At 40.0% G+C, this 19,873-nt stretch overlaps 1 protein-coding gene across 12 annotated transcripts in view; it reads left to right on the top strand.

Moving 5' to 3' along the window:
- camta1a (calmodulin binding transcription activator 1a) overlaps window positions 1-19,873 on the top strand; it is a 589,880-nt gene that overhangs the window by 545,058 nt on the left and 24,949 nt on the right. The window contains exon 1 of one of the 12 annotated variants that reach the window (XM_037541386.1): window positions 16,759-16,941. The exons of the other annotated variants lie outside the window; for them this stretch is intronic. The gene's annotated coding sequence lies outside the window, so the exon portion shown is untranslated. Of the gene's footprint in view, window positions 1-16,758; window positions 16,942-19,873 lie in introns of those variants that run through there. 12 annotated transcript variants of the gene reach the window in all.

The following is a 19,873-nucleotide window of genomic DNA, read 5'->3' as shown; positions in this document are numbered from 1 at the left end:
AAAATTGGCTGTATTTTAACACACATGGTTTGTGAGCATATGTAGTGTAGTGGTGTGAAACTGTGGGCAATGTGTTTTTCTCTCCCCGCCCCCAAACGATTTTTCCCCAGTGGGAATGCAGGGTGATTAGATATCATTGACTTACTCCAGAGTTATTTTACCCCTATTAGGCCATTTTGGACTGACGATAGCTTGAAAGAATGAGCAGCTAGTTGGTTTAATTTCCCTTTACTCTTCTCATTAGTGGGATACAAGCTCTTTTACTGATTTTTTCAGTGGAGTTGCTTTGTAGTACTTGATATTTGAGGTGTGATCAGCAGTCGTGAGTTTTGGAGAGCGTGCCCTTTTCAGTACCACGGAGAGCGCTGCGGTCATTGCCCCCTTTAGAGCTGTGGATCTCAATCCTAGTGTAGTGTTTTCCCTGTTCTACTCACCAGCTTATTAATAACCCCTTTATGAGGTTATAATGGGTGTGTTGGTGCAGCAGGAAGCACTGTGCTGTCCAGAGCAGGAGGACGTCACAAGCAGGATTAGACACCACTGTTTCAGAGCATGAGTAATGCCTTTTAAAACATGACTGTACAAGATGACACGTTCTAAGTGAAGCTGCTGTCATGCAGTCAAAGGGATTCCTCATAAAGATGTAGTCTTTGTTTCCTGGTCTAGTCAGAATGACCATTCAGCAACCTGTTGATAGGCTAAGACTGGAGGCAGTAGAGCCTTAGCCGAACAAGTTGATGAACTGCAGTAGACCTAGGTGCTGCAGTTTATCAACTTGCTGAGCCTACAAAACCCTTTAGCACCTTCACTTTTCACAAAAGTGGTGTTTCAAGAGTTTGTATGAAAACACCAGCAAAAGGGTTTGTGTAACTTTTTCTTTTTTGACTCGCACAGCTTCACTTGTATCATAGGTTGCTTAAGGCAGTTCACCTTTACTGTCATGGCTCAGGTAACTGGCAAATTGAAAAACTTCCAACCTCACAAAAAGTCGATCAGGAGGATCTTATTTTTAACCTTACAGTAAACCAGCTTCTGTTTTATTTTTTTGTCCATTGATCCAGTGAAATCAGTAATTTGAAATGAAATAATTCAAAGTGAATGTTGTTTAGTTTGGCTGCTTAATAAAGTTGAGACAGGTGTAACCATTGCTGTAATTTGAATTTCAGACGAGTTGCAATGAGTTTTACATGATGTAACATAAGTGAAATTTACTTTCATGCAGCGTTCAAGCAACTGAGCCTGTATGGAAGTTCAATCTTCTAATGCTGGCTTCAGCTGCCATGCAACTACTGCATGTTGTGAGTTTCCTGCAAGATGATTTCCATTTATTCCATTTATAATTTTCTTGACAGTTACACATAGCAATTCAAAAACAATCAGAGTTGTATGTTAGCTGGCTAGAAATGCTCACAGAAACTCACAGTTGTTGTCATGGCTCAGATAACAGACCAATCAAAAAACTACCAGCCTTAAGGCTGTTGGAGGATTGGGGTTGGTAGAGGTTTCCAACTGCCCAGTAAATCATGTTTTTTTTTCTTGTCCAGTGAGGTCCCATCATTTTAAAGAAAGTGGGGAGACATGAGCATGTGATGTACTGATTGGCTGTTTCATGAAACTTGTTTCACATGGTTTAGGTGCTTGCAGATGTTGTGGCCGAGTTTCAAGTGAATTGCAGGACACTTTATATTATGTAGGTCAAGTGAAAGTTTATGCATGTTTCAAGCAAAGAAGTTGCTAGCTTAAAGGCAGGTCCATGTTTTTTTTAACAAAGTTCATTGTGACTACCATTAAAAGTATAAATGCATTTCACTCTTGAGCCCTCTGCCCATGATTATGCTGATATATACCTTTAAGTAAGGGGGGGGTAAGTATGTCCTGAAACTTTAATTTGCTCACTTTGAAGTAGTGAGATTTTATTCCAGTTCATTCTGGACTGTTTCTTTTAATCAATTCACCATGAAATGTAAAAATAAAAAGAAATGAAAACAATGGTTATGTGATTTTTATAAGACAGCAATGATATACTTGTCCAAAAATAAAAGCTTGCTGGCCGTAGAGACTATTTTTGAAGGAAATCCAAATGGCAATCTGGAAGTAGATACCTGAAAGATTGGGTGGACCTCGGGGTCTTTAAAAATAGAAAGCTGTGGTTAAAAGGGAGAGAGAGAGAGAGAGAGAGAGAGAGAGAGGCTGCAGGGGAAAAGGCTCATTTATGGTTTGACATTATAGTTTCTGCAGAATTACTCCGAACTGCACTCACGTCCATTACAGCATTGCCGAGCACTCCAAACTTTTCCTCTCTCATGTTTTAGTGCTTTGTTTATCTGCGGCTGAATGGTGGTACAGTATATGGAGCAAAGACTCTGTCTCAAGCAGAGTTGTTCATCCACTGCTAATGGAAATGATCCACTCAGGCCAGGCGTGGAAGTGAGCAAGATGTCCAAAATGTATTAGTCACTAAAATTAACATGGTTTTAGTAGTTTGTTGCTTTAAAGGGGCCCATATCCAGCATTTATCATACATTTATTTTTTACTCTGAGGTCCACTTATGATGTTTGTGCTTTTATGTACCTAAACTAGTCCCAATTCCTTGTTACATTGCCATTTTTGACTGAATAGGTGTAAATATATAAATGTGTTGCTTTTTGTGACATCATAGAAGCAGAAAGGCTGTTTTTGCAGCTTAGTTTACATACACTCACCCAGCCCTTTATTAGGAACACTTGCACCTGGATTTTCATGGACAACAGTCTCTAGAGTTACTCAGAATGGTGCAATAAAGAAAAAAAATCCAGCAAACAGTAGTTCTGCAGACAGAAATGCCTCGTTAATGAGAGAGGTCAATGAAGAATGACTCTACTCTTTAGAGCTGACAGAAAGGCTGTGGTATCCGATTGTACAGCTATGGTGAGCAGAAAAGCATCTGAGAATGCCCAACACATCCAGCCTTGAGGTGGATGGGCTACAACAGCAGAACACTGTTGGGTTCTACTTCTGTCAGCCAAGATCAGAAAGCTGATGCTGCAATAGACAGAGACTCACCAAAACTAGACAGCTGAAGACTGGAAAAACATATATGGGTCTGATGAATCTTTATTTCATTGAGACACACAGATGGTATGGTCAGACTTTGGCACCAACAGCATGAATCCGTCAAACAGTCCAGGCTGGTGGAGGTGGTGTAATGGTCTGGGAGATGTTTTCTTGACACACTTTGGGCCCTTTAATACAAATCAGTCATCGCTTGACTGCCACAGCTTATTTGAGTGAACATGTCCCCATCTTCTAATGACTACTTCTAGCATGGTATTGCAGCATGTCACAAAGCAAAGGTCATCTCAAACTGGTTTTGTGAACATGACAGTGAGTTCAGTGTTCTTCAGTGGCCTTCCTATTCATTGGATCTGAAAACACATGGGATGTGGTGGAATAGGAGATTTACAGCATGAAAGTGCTCAGGTGCATTCCTTAAAGATTCTGTGTCCATTTTGACATGGACATATAAATCTATAAGGGATGTTTCCAATATCTTGTGGAATCCATGGCATGAAGAAAAGGGGCTGTTTAAAGAGCAAAGGGACAGCTTACCCGGTATTAGTTTAGGGTTTCTAATAAAGTGCTTGCTGAGTGTATATGGACTGAATGGATTGCACTGGCTGCAGCGTGAATGGGATGTTTTGAATCTATAGCAGTGTGGACTATATTAAACTACTTTATTTTAAAAAGTGGGGGAAATGTAGTTTTTCACAATGTGGGCCTTTTAAAATGGCAAATCTGTATTGACCAGAAGTTGTACAAACATAAAACCTAACATTTAATGCATTTTTCGAAAGGCAGTATTTCAGGTATTTTAACAGAAAAGAAATATTTATTTGCTAAAAAAAACCCTCAGTTGCGTTTTATTCATCTTTGTAGCAAAATGACTATAGATGATGTAAAAAATAAGCCCAATGCAGACAGAATGATTAGACTTTTAATTATTCCTACATCATCATTTCACACTAATAAGAAGTGTGACCAAAACCCTGCTCCTTGCTGGGCAGTTAAATATAAGAGCATTTAAGTAGGTGAATTCTGAATGTGGGCTGTTAAAATCCGAATCATAATCATCTCAGCTCTCTCAGAAAGTAAGCACTTCCTTTTTTACTGTGCACCTCAGGGGTGCTATAACTCATTTGCATAAATTGCGATAGCAGTGAAGTGCTGTGCAGAGACTAATTAAATGTTCGCTTTGTTAAAACTCGATTGGCCATTTTTGAACTGTGCAGTCCTCGGAGCCTGACCTCTTTTAAAAGCTGTCATAAACCAATCAAGCTGTAGAGAACGGAGTGGAGCTAGAAGGAAATGGCAGCAGATGGAGGATGTTATTACAGGTCATTTCAGATCCTCTCATTACCACCTGAAATCACACTGGCATTTATAGGTTCCTACTGGAGCAAAAGAACTGCTCTCATTGTTAACTCCTAAAGGACAAATGTTGTCATGATTGTTGTTATAGTATTTAAATGTGATTATATGTAGTTACATTAATAATGTAGTTAGTTAATTTGGTGTATGGTTGACGGATTCGTGTCACATTTTTTCTGCTTGTTTCAGTGTCATTAAATGCTAAAGATGGCAGAAATGTGAAGTTTTTTTCAGAGATGATTTTTTTTTAGTGTTTGGAATCACCTTTTATATCAGTAATTGTTATTCTTTTGCTCAGGAATAGCTTAAACAATGTGCATACAATAAGCTAGACATAAAATACAGGTATTTCTATTCAATATCCACATTTAATACTTAGAAGTTACTAAATGGTAACAAATCAAAGTTACTGTTTATAATAATTTCTTCATGAGTTACTTGTCTGAGATTTGATCACCACACTTCAAATACTGGGCACTGCGGATATTAATTGTAAAAGTAAAGTAAAACTACATTCACAGCTTTCTTAGTTACTGTGGAATCATCTACAGCATACAACTTCATTTACCTGAAACATTTTTTAAAATTTCGTTCCAAACTTTTGAACACATTTGGCAGACCTTCTTATTCAGAGCGAACTGCAGTTTCAACCATGTTCAGTGTTTCACCTAGATTTTTTCAGGCTGGGTGGTAGACATGCTGCGTATGGGGTGTTATCAAATGCTCAGATGCCGGTGTCATCACACAGAATTTATTTCAAAACCACACCACACGTGTGAATACACTACGTTACACACTCTCTACACATTTATTTTTAATAAGTGTACAGCTGATTGTAAAAGTTTATTTATAGTTGGTATTATTACACACAAAGAGTCGATAAAACGGATGAAAGGCCACTTTAGTTTCACTTCTTCTTCTTCACTTCTTTTTCAGGAGTACAACACAGATTTAAATTCAACCGCAAATTAATATAAATAAGACTTTGTAAATTAAATTCTGTGAATAAAGTCTACGGCATCTAATTGCTAGAAGGCTAAGTTGCTCTTTCGGCACAAACCAGCTCGCCTCTGCCACACACTGATTGGAGAGCACTGTATGTGGGCTCTGAATTCAAATTCAAAAATAAATTATCCAAAACAACTTGAATATAGATTATTTTGCCCAAAATTGAGCAAACACCACATATAAGCAAAATGTTAGTCTGCTAGTTACATCCTAAACTCATCCAAGCTGGATAGCACACAAGTTTGTTTCAGGCAAATGCTAAAGTTATAATTAAAGTTATTAAAAAATGTTACAGGTGTAAGTGAATATTGGTAATCTTGCCCAAGGACTCTTGGCATAATGTGCTTGCCCAGGTGTGGAAATTGAATCTTAGTCTTCTGTGTGGAGGGTAGCGGTTTCCACTATGCTACACCAACCACCATAAAGATCTAAATTTATAATGTGTTTCTGCTGTCGCCGAGGGTAACTGCAGCTGCGTACTCATTTAGAAATCATTATGAATACTGAGTACGACTTGCGCACATGCATTATATATAAGCAAGATGAGATTTAAGTTGTTTCTTGTTATATGAAAATTCACATGGGAAGACATCTAGGATGCTGAGGATATTACATTTGGAATCTGTTATGCCTGGCTCTGTTTTCAGCCACAGTAATGCATTTATTTGTGCATCGGTAAACAGCGTCATATCATGCGACGTAAATTAAGTGATTGAACCAGGGCACGTCTGCAAGGATGGGTATGACAGTTTGTCATAGAGGGCCCCAGTGTCGACCTGATATGATTTGCTGCTTGTTTGTATGGAGACTAAATTGGAGGGATCCATTCAAGCGGAAGAAGAAGGAACATTAAAGATGGCAGAGGTTCATTGGGTGCATCGAAGAGCAGAATAAACAGTGACCTATATGGGTCTGTCTATTTCATCTGGTCTAAAACAGAAAATACTTTCTAGAGGCCTTGTATATAAGTCCAACTTTAGACCTGGTTGTTTCATGCATTTTGAAGGAGTATCTGCAGGATGGATTTCTGAAAGCACATGTAAATGACATATTTGACAAGACATGTTTAAAACAGATTTCAATTCAATCTCAAAAAGCACTTTAGAATGTAGTCTGCGATCCTGTTTGCACCTCTTAAGTCTTGTACCATGCATTTTAGAGAGATAGTAATCTGATTTGTGTCTGAATCTCTTTCATAGCTTTTGGTCTAAGGTGACAGGGACTGCCATATGCAGCTTTTGTTGGTTGTCAGTGATTCATTTCAGTAGTGAAAGAGCTCTGAGTGTAAAGAGTGAACACGATGGAGATTAGAGTGCTGTATGCTTTTGATGGAGAGCACTGACTGGTAACCCAGCTTCTGAATACAACATTGAACATTTGATTTCATATGCAATATATCAGGGCTGGCTATAGACTCTGTCTGAGTTGAACCTGCATCATTAGACAGTCCTCATATCAGCTGCTTCTTGTTGATCAACTACAAGACAAAACAAATGGCATAATGTTAACAGTACAAAAAACATATCTTTATCTTGAATCTTCCCTTTCTCTTTTCAGTTTCTTCGGCTCTGGATGCATACATTCTTTTTGAGTTATGAACTCAACTGTTTTTTTCCCCTCACTCGGGTATCTTGAGTATACTAACATAAAGCCTCAGTAATAACTCAAAAGTTATAATGGGTCCCCCTGGCAGCAGCAGGGCCTTAAGCAGTTGCATATATTAGGTAGAGCCGGCCATGCTTTAGTTTCCATACTGATGTGGTTCTTTGTTAGTGAAGTTAAGATCATGTATGTAGTTTAAAGAAACAAATATGTTCGCACTGAACCTTCTGCATTTGTCTAAATGTTCAGGTAGCAATCCAAAGCATTGTGGGATTGCAACCTTGTGACTTGACCTAATCATAAAATGCTTCGCTTGACCAAAGCCTGACCTGGTCAAACAAAATATTGTGCTTCGGGCTGGTTTCAGGCTTATTTTTCACATACTACTTGGGTTGGGGGTGGAGCAGTGGCAGTGTGGGTAGCGCTGTCGCCTCAAAACAAGAAACGCCTGGGTTTAATTCCCTGACCAGGCGACCTAAACCCTCCCTGTGTGGAGCTTGCACATTTTGCTTATGTCTGTGGGGTTTCCTCTGGAGTCATGTAAATTGGACATGCTAAATTGCCCCTAGGTGTGAATGTATGTTTCTGCCCTGTGATGGACTAGTGACCAGGATGTTTCCTGCCTTCAGCCTGCTGGAATAGGCTCCAACGGCTTTGCAGGAAGAGCGGCTTAGAAAGTGTGTGTACTTGGGTTGAGCTTGAGCTTTTTTTCTAATGAGTTTTTTTTATGTAGTACATTTGTTTTGCTTGAAGGGATATGGCTATGTATATATTTTAAACATTCTCTCACCATATGTGGTGAGGTGGTATGTATTGTGTCTGGGCCTTGATTTCATGCCTGATCAGACCTCTGCTCTCAGTGCATTATATCATAATGGGTGAGGCCTTGTACACATTATCTGCCAAGCATGATAGTTTCCTGAAGTTATGGCCAAACTGTGGTTGGTACAATTTTGGTATAGGAAAAACTGGAAATAAGGAACAACACAGACCATTGGTTCATGAGCTGATTTGCATATGCACTGTAAGAATTGGACTTCAGTTTAATTTCCAAATCCAGTGTAATTCAGATACAAGTTGCTTGAAGTTACCAGGTCTAAATGGGGTTAGGGTAAGGGTTTTTCATGATTCTAAGCCAAGAGATTATAGCTTTTTTTTTCTCTGGGTCAGTTGTTAGCCTGCTTTTCATGCCCAGACTGCAACATCAGGCACTAACCCTTAGTCAAACTTAAAGGGTCCATATCCTGCATGTTTTTGCATTATAAGAATTTTTCCCCTGGGGTCTACTTTTGACCTTTGTATGGATTATGTACCAAATGATAATTCAGAATATTTCATGCGGATTGCAGAACTAAACTGCTGTAGGCTGAATAGTAGGGCCATTTAATAGTAGGATATTCTTTTTCATGACATCACAAAAACAGTTGATTCACATTGGGCTATTTTTGCAGCTTGTTTCCTTATATGGTCTGTATGTACATTCTGAAGCTAACAGTGTTGCATACTGCATCAAACTCTTTTATTCCAAAAAAGAATAAAAGAAAACATTTCCATAATATGGGCCATTTTAACCTGTTAAACCCATTAAATGTTAATATGCTGACCAATCACAGGCATTGTCATATGGTATACTCATCCCAGCTGACTTTTGTGCAGCGCACTGAACGAAGCATTAACACAACATCTGCGGTTATTCATTTTCTCCACAATAACATCATATTTTTTGCCACAGCCAGACAATCATGGTCTCTTAGGCCTTAAGGGTCCATATATAGGCCCAAACTTCAGTTAATTCACTCTGTAACTTACATATTCAGTCCATATTCATTACCAAGTAATTCATAGTAGTTATTAAATAATATATTTTAATACATAAATGAATCATTCATAAAGCCACCAGTTAGTTTTATGAAAATACAGTCATGCTGATTGGTGACTATTAGCTATCACTGATGAGCAACATTGACACTGATGGTTTGGCTCTTCATTTCAGCACCACTTCACTATTTTTTTTTAAATACCTACTTCAGATTGAAGTTAGGAGTGCAATTTTTAACAAGAATGGTCTCCTCCACAGTCTTAGCTGGCTGTGTCTCTGCTATCATCTAAATGAGTCTGTATGAGCACTCTGTGTGATGTTCCTGCCACTGCGTGGCTGTAATAGCTGGTGGTGAACTTGGGCCCACCTCTCTGCATTGTCTCCAGGCACGCTTGGCATGTGGAAAATACGTCTGATAGAGCCTCCCGAGTCACGACTCTCACAACTGCCCCCTTCCCATCGCTCTCTCTAAAGCTAGAGAGCCTCTGGGGGGTGGGGGGGGGGGGGGGGTGAACAGACACTAATCTGCCTCATGAGCCCATAACCTGACTGGCAAAATACATAGACATCCAACACAGATACTGTTATAGTTCTGAATACATGTCAGTAGGAAGCTGTGTGTCATTCTTTTACACATCAGGTCAGGTTGCTAAAGACCTGAGTAGGAATCAGCATCAGAACGTGTTAAGGGCTGAATGGCAGGATCAGTAGTGTGTGTGTGTGTTTGTGTGTGTTTGTGTTTGTGTGCGTGTGCGTGTGTGTGTGTGTGTGTGGCATAGCGCTCTCTGCAGCACTGGCAGACAGTCCTAGCTCGCAGCGCTTTTGAAGTCTAGACTGAGAGGGACTTGTTCTGTGTAATTGTGTCTGTTCTGGAACAAGATGCTTTGTTGAGGCCAGTGTTACCTGCGGGGAGACTTTGTTCATGGAGCAAAAGAAGAAAATGAGTGCATATGCATTCTAAATATACAATATATGTGTTTTTTGAGTGTGTTTGTTATCACATAAACTGCTTTCATGTATACAGTACTATGCAAAAGTAAATTCTTTATTTAATTCTGGCCATTAAGTACAATTTTTTTGGGAGATCTTTCTGAGGAGGGTTGATTTAAGATAATGTATAGTGAGTAGTGAGTAGGCCCTATTATGATGCTAGTGATGCTAGCCAATGCAGGTGTCTGTAAGATGAGGGAAAAGAACTGGCAGTTAGTGTTCTCCACCAAGCTCCAAAAATATGGTGGCTGGCTTCACAGGAATCAGAGCATGTGCTGGCCTTCACCCTCCTAGTGCTGGCAGTATCATGCGTCAGGGGTAAACGTAGCTGTTTGGTGTTATAGGAAATTGGGTATACATATATACATACACACACACACACACACACACACACACACATATATGTATGTCTTTGCAACAAAGCAGCAAATCAAGCTCAAGCTTCAGATCTGAAAAATCCACAGGTGTTTCTGTCCATCCTTCCACTGTGAGAAGACAACTCAGTGCTATGGGTCTGAAAGGATGTGCAGCTGTCAAGCTGTTACTGTGAAAAGCAAATAGATAAAAAGACGAAAAAATTGCAAACTAAACAAGGACGTTGCACCCCAGAGACCAGACCTCGACATCATTACATGTGTTCGGGATTATGTAGGTTGTGAGAAGCAGAAAATACAACCAACTTCTAAGACTGAACTTTGAATATGTGGGACACACCTCTGGAGATTTCTTCAGCAAACTGAAAGCAGGTGTCCTGAAAAGAATGGAGCTGTAATAAAAGCATAAAGCCTAAATGTGCACACACAGCTGAAACACTGAAAAATGTGGTGTTATATTTAGTTGTTGAGAATTTTTTTAATATATTAAGTAAATAACTGCTGTTTTGACTGGAAATGAAGTAAATAAATGGTTCTTTCTGACTTTTGCACAGTACTGTATACAATTAAGTGAAATATAATAATAACAATGTTTTAGGTGCATGTTAAGCCCTGTTCTAGTCTAAAATGAGAAGTACTTGTTCTAAAATAGGACGCTTTGTGGAAGAAATGCTGTCTGCTGGATATCTTTGTTCATGAAGGAAAGCAAGAAAATAAGCATATATATGAAATTCAGGCTGCCCATTTGCCAAGTGAAGCAAAAGGTACCAGTGTTTCATGTGTGTATTAAGCCCTTTTAAACCTGGACTGCCTGGTTATGTTGCTACAAGTTTTTGCTAATGAGATCAGTGATCACATACTATATCCTGTGTTAATTAGCCAGTTAAATCCCTTCAAAATTGCATTAAATAAAATTAATTCAGATAAAAAATGCTTTATTCATAGCTATTGTCCCATTTTAACTTGTAATTGCTGATATATAATACTTAATATATGTACTGATATATAACCGTTTAGGTTTCCATTTGACTGCTTGTTCTGTGGTGGAATTTAGGGAGAGGAGAACACACAAATATTTGCAGTTTCTTCTAGAAAAGTCACATACTACAGAGATGTAATTTTGCATAGATGGGCTGCAACCATCTTCATTCATGTGGGAACCTATCAGACTCACTCTGTTCACTTCAGCTGTAAAATTACACCAAATCTGGATGTCAGCGCAGAGCACACAGCCACTTGACTTATCAAAACCGTGTCAGTTAAATGTAGAATTTTGTTCATGTTTGGCATGTGCCAACTGCCTGAGGGAGGATGAACAGATGCAATAATTGATGTTGACACTTGTGCACTACGGTGTCTCTGTTAGATTAGATCATCAATACTCTTCATATTCCTCAATATTCAGTATGGTAGGTAGAGCTATGTGTAAGATATCACTAGTTTGCAGACCTGTAATATTTAGGAAAGGCTTTGAGTTGTATTTATTAAGTATAACAGTATTTTCCAGGCTGTTTTAGCTAAGCTGTTATTCACTGTACACTGTTGCTATATGCTTTTTTACTTGTTAGCCTGTTAGCTTCATAGCTCCAGTGTAAAACCAAGAAACAAAAGTCAGATACCAAATATGTCTTGGCTGAATGATTATAATTGGAATAAGAGGTAAACCAGGTAAATTATTGACTGATCCATCTCTTTAAGTTTTCAAAATGCAATATTAGTGAACACCAGTCAGTACCACTTTCATTCACTACCTTATTTAACTGAAGAACACTTACATGAATGTTGTTGTTGCAAGTGCCATAGAGGCTTCGTTATTTGCTGGATGTATTGTTGCACTGGTCCCTGCAGTCCCTGTGATACAGATGAGAGGGTGAATGCAGATGGTTGGCTCAGCTGGGAGAGCCTGTGCCAAGAGGTCACTGCCTCCTCCCCTGCACTTCCACTAAATACCAGCCTATGTCAAGCAGCAGGGCTAAACACAGGCGGAGGCCTCCTCAAATACCAGTGCTCTGGAGGACCTAGAGATTTTCACATACGGCATTTGAAGGTCAAGTGTGGGGGATCCCACTTTGGACATGAGTGTGATGGTGTGCAGGTAGATAACAATTTGAAGTACTTGCTGTGGTTGTGTTGGACGTACAGAATACATACATACTGGCTTGTAGTGCAGTTAGCCATTTTTGCTATGTTTCAGAAGGTAAACAGTTCACCAGTGCTATACTCAGACTAGAACAGAACAGACCAGCCAGCATTTTAAGATGGTGTATGCGGGTCTATGCTTGTCTATGCTGGTCTAGTGGTTGTCTGGTTCTGGTTTAGCTGCTTACTGCAGCGTGGTCATGCTGATTGACTAGCATACCAACATCCAAACACAACATATGTTGGTTTTGATGATGATCAGCATGTTAACTTCCATTGCTGCTGAACAGCATCCAAAACACAACACATGCTGGTTTTGCTGGTGACCAGCTATGCTGTTTTTTCTAGTAGGTAATTAACTACCATACCATACCAAGTCACTTAGCCTATACCTTGCACATATGATGCCAGCTAGCAGCTAATCAGAAAACTCCAGAGGAGACAGGTGGTGAGATTTCTTCTTCCATTCCATGGGTCCTAGAAGGTGCCAAATTGAAGGATCATTGTGGACCCCAATTTAACCCTTGACTGAAAAGCATTGTCAGTTGCAGTTTTAGCCTAATCCATTTCAATTTGACAGAGAAGCCCTAAGCCATAAAATGGAATTGGTTTTGCATTACAGTAACTTATATAAGGTTATATATTCCTTGCTAAGGGAAAACTGCAGTGATATAATGTTTGAGTTCAGGGCCAGCGATCAGCATATATACTCTCTGGCTCAGCAGTCTGAGAGCGGCCAGATTAGTACAGAGAGTCCACAAATTTATTTCAAAATAAAAATAAGTGGTTTTTCTTCCTGTGGTGCATCCCGCATCCAGGTATAAGTGCATGTATGTCTCTCTGTCTTGCCTCTCTGTCTCTCTTTCGTGCGTGTTCATCTGCTTGTATATGTCTGTGTACATGCTATATGTGGTACCAGTTAATTACTCAGCAGATACTCCTGAACACAGAACTAAGCTAATGTTTTTAACAAAAATATAGCCTAAAATATCACAGAATCGTTTATAGCACAGCATGGCATAATATATAGGAGGTTATATGATAACAGTAGCCACATAAAACCTAATGCCCTAACTGTAGCCTGAAGCTCCCCCCTAAATATTATTCTGGAATTACCAGTGTATATTTCCCCATAGAGTACTGTGAGGTGTTTGAGCAGTTTTGAGAGTGATACTAGAGGTGTCACAATACTCAATTTACTCTGGGCAGTTGCCCCGCTATAATCATGGGAGAAAAGTCAATATGTAAGCTATAAAGTTCCCTGTTTTTTCTAGATTGCTAGACTAAACTGTACAGCACAAATATTATGACTGTGGAATTCACTACATTTCCCACAGTCCCCCATCATCATTCCCTTTCATGCTTTCAGTCTCCATCATCATGCTGCTAGCATGGACTCGAACATATGCGAGTATTTAACAGCATAGATATGCTTTTTTTGCATTTTTTTAGCAAGTAAGACATAAAGCAGCCAGAGTAATGCTAGCACTTAAGGTAGGGCCTTACCACTTACAAAACAGATTAGACTGTTACATCAAAGGCATTAGTTCAGTTAGCAATGTGTGTAGTCAAATTAAGTACACCAATATTATTGCGTTTCAATATATTTGTTTGGTTGTATGAATCATAAACTCATCAGTTTTATGGGACCATTTTTCTAACCTCTCTTCATCCTTTAGAATGAAACAGCCTGTTTTTGTTACTGCATCTTTAAGACTGATGTATGTAAATGACCTCTGTTCTGATTGGCTGTCTATTGTGCTTCATTCAAAAAAGCAGTCGGGCTGAAACACTCCTTATAACTTGAATGGGTGGGGCTAAACTGCCATAGGCTGAAAATGTGGATATATGTAAATGGATAGTGTTCAATTACATCACAAAACCACTGTTTATAAAGGGGTGTATTTGCAGATTAGTTTCCATATGCAATATATGGACTGTGTGGTGGGAGTGAACAGTATGCTTTGAAACTCTTTCAGTGTTTATATAATACATCTAATGCATCTAACATTTGTTTTTGCCAAGATGTGGGCCATTTAAACTGAAAAACATTGGCACCACTTTACAGTAGGACTAATGGTTTGTGAATGATTTGAAACGAGTTTGTTGATGGCTAATAATTAGGTGACAAACACCTTATAAATCTTAATAAGCAGTTATGGCACCTAAATAAAAAGAGCAACATTGATCTGTTGCTTGCCAAATACTGCCCACATCCATCTGTTAAACCTCAGATTTTGCTGGTGTCTTCCTTTGTTTTCTCCTTCAGTCACTACTGAAACTGTCAACAGATATTTGTATCCATTAGTTATAACAGGCCACTTTTGCACTTTTTGTGTGCTTTCTGAAGTTTCATGGTGTTCATCCCATATGTAAAAACTGTTAATAAGCTAATTTTAAGCCATTCATAAAGCCTTTATAAGGATAGTCTAATTATGGTAATAAAATGTTTGTAGTGGAATCAGTCAGTACTCAAAGTTTTAGTATCAGTGCCAGAAAAGTAAAGTAGCATATTAACATCTTTAGCACACATATTCTTGTACGTGCTGTAAGCCCACACAGACACAGTGGTCTCCTGTCCATTCTCTACTCTCCAGAAACTCAAGTCTGGTCTGTCTGGACCCTGTAGGAGGGTCTGCAGTGCGCCGGCCCTGACTCATCCGCCCTTATACACACAACCGATTGGAAAAGCCACTCTTAATGAAGCTCCTCTCATGGGGAGCGGATTGCAGAGTGTCACCCTCATTAGTCTCTCCTCGTGAAAAGTGAATCAGAGCACATGAGTCACTATGAGGCAGGTCTGGAGAAGACAAGGCTGGAGAAATGACCCGGGTCAGCACCTCAGCAGCTGTGGCAGATGGCGAGAGGCTGGAGACAGGGTGTCAGCAGGGACGAGCTGCTGGATCTCCAGAGATGGAGAAGTGATGGCACCCTGTAGGAGGGTGAAGACCATTGTTAACACACTATAGAAGAGTCTGACAGACTGACAAAGAGGTGCTGGGATTAACATCTGCAAGGCCAAGGACAGTGATCTTGTCCTCTGAGCAAGCTTTAATTATGTGCATGTGGTGCTTCTGGAGGCTGTGTAGAAGCATTGTACGTGCACACAGAGCCTGTGTTATCTGATCAAAGAGTATTATCGTTGCTGTCTTATTTTTTCAGTTTTACACAATTTAAATATGCTATCAGCCTTTAATGAGATATTTTGGGATCGATAATAGAAAACGTGTTACATAAAAAGGATGCTCAAGCCAAAATTAAAAGATTGCTTCATCTGTGTACTTACTCCTGCAGTGGTGGCACAGAAGTCTTTAGAGTGAGATTTTCCAGTGTAATGACTAGGAAACCCCCTTCTGATGATGTATCATGAAGGTGGAAAGAACTTTTGAAAAACTCCATCAGCTCTGGGGCATATACTTGAGAGTGGGCAGTTTGAAATGTTTTTTTCTTTTTTATCATGCTAGCTGGCTTTGTTTATTAATTAGCTTTATTTATTAACATTTAAGCAGTGTCTATGGTAGCAATCGTGGCTTCTTTGGAGCAGAGGGGGCAGGGTTGGTGGGGGTTCCTAATGGTTGTATAAAGTATTTGCCTAATATGTGCTCCGTGTTGTAGTGAGAGAACACTGATGGAGGAAAACACAAAAAGGATACAACATCCTGATACTGATGAGATGCAGAAAAGTATTGCTAATTGCTAATATTACATGTTAATTCTTGCCCCTTTAAATCACATTAGAGTTCAGGACATTTTTTCCTTCTACTATCTCTCTCTCTCATCACTGTCTGCTTGTCTGTCTATCTCTCTGCTTCTCACCCATTCTCCCATTCTCACTCATTCTCTATCTATATGCCATGCCTTCTCACTGTCTGTCTGTCTCTTTCTCTCTCTGTCTCGCTCTCATTCTGTTTCTCACTGTCTCTCTCCCTCTTTCTTGTTCTGTCTGTTTGTCTATCTCTCTACCTCTCACTTGCTCACTCATTCTCTATATATATGCCATGTCCTCTCACTCTCTGTCGTTCTTTCTCTCTCTCCCTCTCTTTCTCTGCTTTGATCAGAAGTCTAACTTAGAACAGATCTCTGAACTACCAAAACCCCCCCTCCAGCTTTAAAAAGTGTAGTGAGTCCTTTGCTTGAGGCTGAGAGGTGTATTGCTAATTGCTAATATTGCATGTTAATTCTTGCCTCTTTACCATATATTAGTTAATGTGTTTAATGAAAAATTTAACATGACAGGGTAATCTGTCCCTTTGTGCAGGATGAAGATATAAACATAGCTTTAAAATAGCTAACATTAACCTAGTTACAATAGCCTTAAAAAAGTTGGTCAGAGAAATATTATTTTGCACTGCACCTTTTTCCTCAGTAAAGAACAAAAATACTATAGGCTTATAAACATTAGCAGTATAAGCTCCAAAAATTGGTATAGTGCATGTCCAAAAGTATCCAGATAATTAGGTCCTTAATTAGTAGTGAATTCAGTGGTGTCAAGGCTGACACTGGTGTGGAGGAGCTCTTCTTCAGCAATGGTATGGGACGACCTGGAACAGCTGCACATGAGTTTGAGGTCACCAGACCTGACGCCAAACATTGAGTTAAAGGTATAAAGCTTCCCAGCATTGCGTTGTACAGTAGTGGACCTGTGCTCTTTGAGGTGATGGAGCTCCACCCAGTACATTTGGAGTAGACCTTTCCAGAGGAGTAGAGGCTGATACTGCATGTTTACAGACTTTTGCTCATATAGTGTATGTTCAGCGGTTATGTCTAATGCACCTGGAAAGCAGCCTTCAGTACAGATCAGTACATTCAAACTAAAATGTTAGAGAAAACTGATAGCTGACAGGTTATAGTTAAGTTATAGGTTATAAATATAGAGGCTGCCACAGTGCTCTTGATGCAGCAGATAAGAGTGTAAGATAATAATATGGCTGGTTCAGAAGAGATAATCTACTTTATTAAGCATAAATCAAATATTGTTTTGCCACAGGTGCAAAACCAGAATTCATGCTTAGCTCTAGGCATGTTGCCCTCAAAAAGACTAAATGTCTGCCTTGTGCTGTGTTATTTCTGTCAGTGATCACAGGCTGTCACAGAAAGCGCTGTAGTAGGACGAAGTGGAAGGATGTTTGACTATGTAACATTGCTGCATCTGCTCTGATTGGTGAGGCCAGCTGTGGCTCCTCCCCTGGGCCGTGGGCCCCTCCCTCTAGCCCCTCTTCCTCTGCAGTGTATGTGCGTGGCTTTCTGAGCGTGCTCGCAGCAGCAGGTGGAGATGACATCATCTGCACTGCAGCAGACTGCAGCACTGTGTCTGAACAAAGACATGTCAAAGTGCTGCTGCTAAGTGCTGCTGCCATGCTGTCTGTCTGTTTTCTCTTTTGGTTTCACTTGTTCTTATTCTTGCTCTCTCTCGCCATCTCTTCTCTCTCCCTCCCTCTCTCTCACTCCCTATTCATATGCTGTACTCTTGCTCCATCTGTCTGTCTGTCTTCCTCTTTGTCTCTCTCTTAACCTGTCATTCTATCATGTATTACTATCTGTCTGACTGTTTCTCACTGTATCTCTCTCCCATTGTGGCTGGCTTGCTGTCTATCTCTCGCTCTCTCTTTGCCCCTCACTCGCTCACTCATTCTCTATCTAAATGCCATGCTCTCGCACTATCTGTCCGTCTCTCTCTCTCTGTGCTTTGAGCAAAAGCCTTAGCTTAGAACATCTTTATCTCTCTGACCTACCTCTCTCCCCTTCAGCTTCACTGTATGAATCCCTTGCTGCATTCAAACATACACACGGGGCTCTGTAGAGATGCAGATGATGGATGTCGTTGTTTTACCCTAATAATAGCAGGCACCACCCAGTGCTGGATTCCCCTTGCCATGAATGGAAGTGGAGCAACAGCAGCAGACACAGTCAAACAGTAACTTGGCTAAACACTTCAGAGAGTTGCTGGACGCAGTGGAGTTTGTTGACTCCCTGCCCTTCACTGCTGTGGTTTTTAAGCCCGTGCCCGGAATAGCAATCCATCTCCTATCACTGGAGTGATTCAGAGCTTAACATAAGTGATTGCTGCCATTTCCCAGACGGCCACTCTGCTGTCTTGTTGAACGGTGACGGCTAACATGACCTCCAAATGGTGAATCACCACACAGCCACTCCAGTTAACCGAACACAAGCGCAGTTTGGAGCCCGAAGCAGCAGGAGAGTGCCTCATTAGCTGGCAAATACAAGTATGGCCACATTTGTTTACTATCAGAAATGAGGCCTTCAGCCCAAGTAAGTGAGGAGTGCTTCTGTTATATGTCATGATTGATACAGTTTTCCCCCCTCTTTCCATCATTCCTGTCCTCTGGACTGGACCCATTCTGCCCATTCATTCATAGGCTGATGCTAATGCTGCGACGAGCCACACGCAGCATTGCTCCTGTCGCCTAGTTACCGCTCAGCAGCAGGTTGCCACAGAAACAGGCTCCTGGCAGCAGCACCTCAGCGAGAGATGCTTTAGGCAGCCTTTCAGCAGCGGTGCTGCAGTGTGCGCTCCCTCCATGTGGTCCTCTCACACACACCTGCCCCACACTGGCCTTCTGTTATCCCTGAGAGCAGAAAAATACATGGAAGCATTGTGGCGAGTCTAATGCATCGATTTTGGAATGTTCAAATTGCTTTTGCTTATAACAATATGCAATAAAGTCCTGCATGTTTTGGCCAGAAATAAAATTCACAGACTGTTTTTAAACATAAGCGGCCAATATAATTGTTCACATTCAACTTAGACAGAGTTTGAGCTTCACAGAACCTAATAAATGCAACCACAGGTAACTTGTTTTGTGAAGACGATTAACAACAGTTTCTTTATTTAAGCGACACTAGTCTACGATTGTCATCATATATTCATTAGTATAATGTTAATATTGCATTTGAGATCTAAACATTGAGTTGGACCTTCTTTCTGAGCCTGTGCATGATGCTTTAATATGTAAAGTCATATGACATGGTCCGAAAAATTCCAACTTGATGCCTCTGACTTTTAGTTTATCATTACAGGCTTTACAGAGCAACTCACAGCAGCGAACACACATCATATTTTAGTGTGATTTTAATTTCTTTCAATTTTGTCCAGACCAGACTATGCTTAACTATGGTTGACATACATGCACATGAAAGCATGACATTTATGTTGAACATCCAATCACATGAATCAGTCAATTTTTTTTTTAAAGATTAGAAGTCATACTTTGGGTTTGTAACAATAAAATCACTACTGCCACTGTGTTTATTGCTTGTTGGAGTAATAATTGCTTTATTTTCCTTTCTATATAGTATGATTTGTTTCCTATGCTAAAAAGGTAATATTTCCTGTGATTGTCACAAAGAGAAAACCTGACCCAAAAAAGTGACCTCTGAGAGGTCAATAGCTCAGCCCTTATTTGACCAGTAGCTGTTTGTGATTTGAAAATTAACCTCTTAGATGGCCAGGACCCAAAATGTTATTACACAGTTCTACAACCTAAGAATAGCTCAGTCAGTTTGCATAGAAGT

Source organism: Pygocentrus nattereri, chromosome 9 (assembly GCF_015220715.1).
Source record: "Pygocentrus nattereri isolate fPygNat1 chromosome 9, fPygNat1.pri, whole genome shotgun sequence".
NCBI lineage: Eukaryota > Metazoa > Chordata > Actinopteri > Characiformes > Serrasalmidae > Pygocentrus > Pygocentrus nattereri.
Note: the sequence above shows the minus strand (reverse complement) of the source record. Positions and strands in the feature narration are given on the sequence as shown.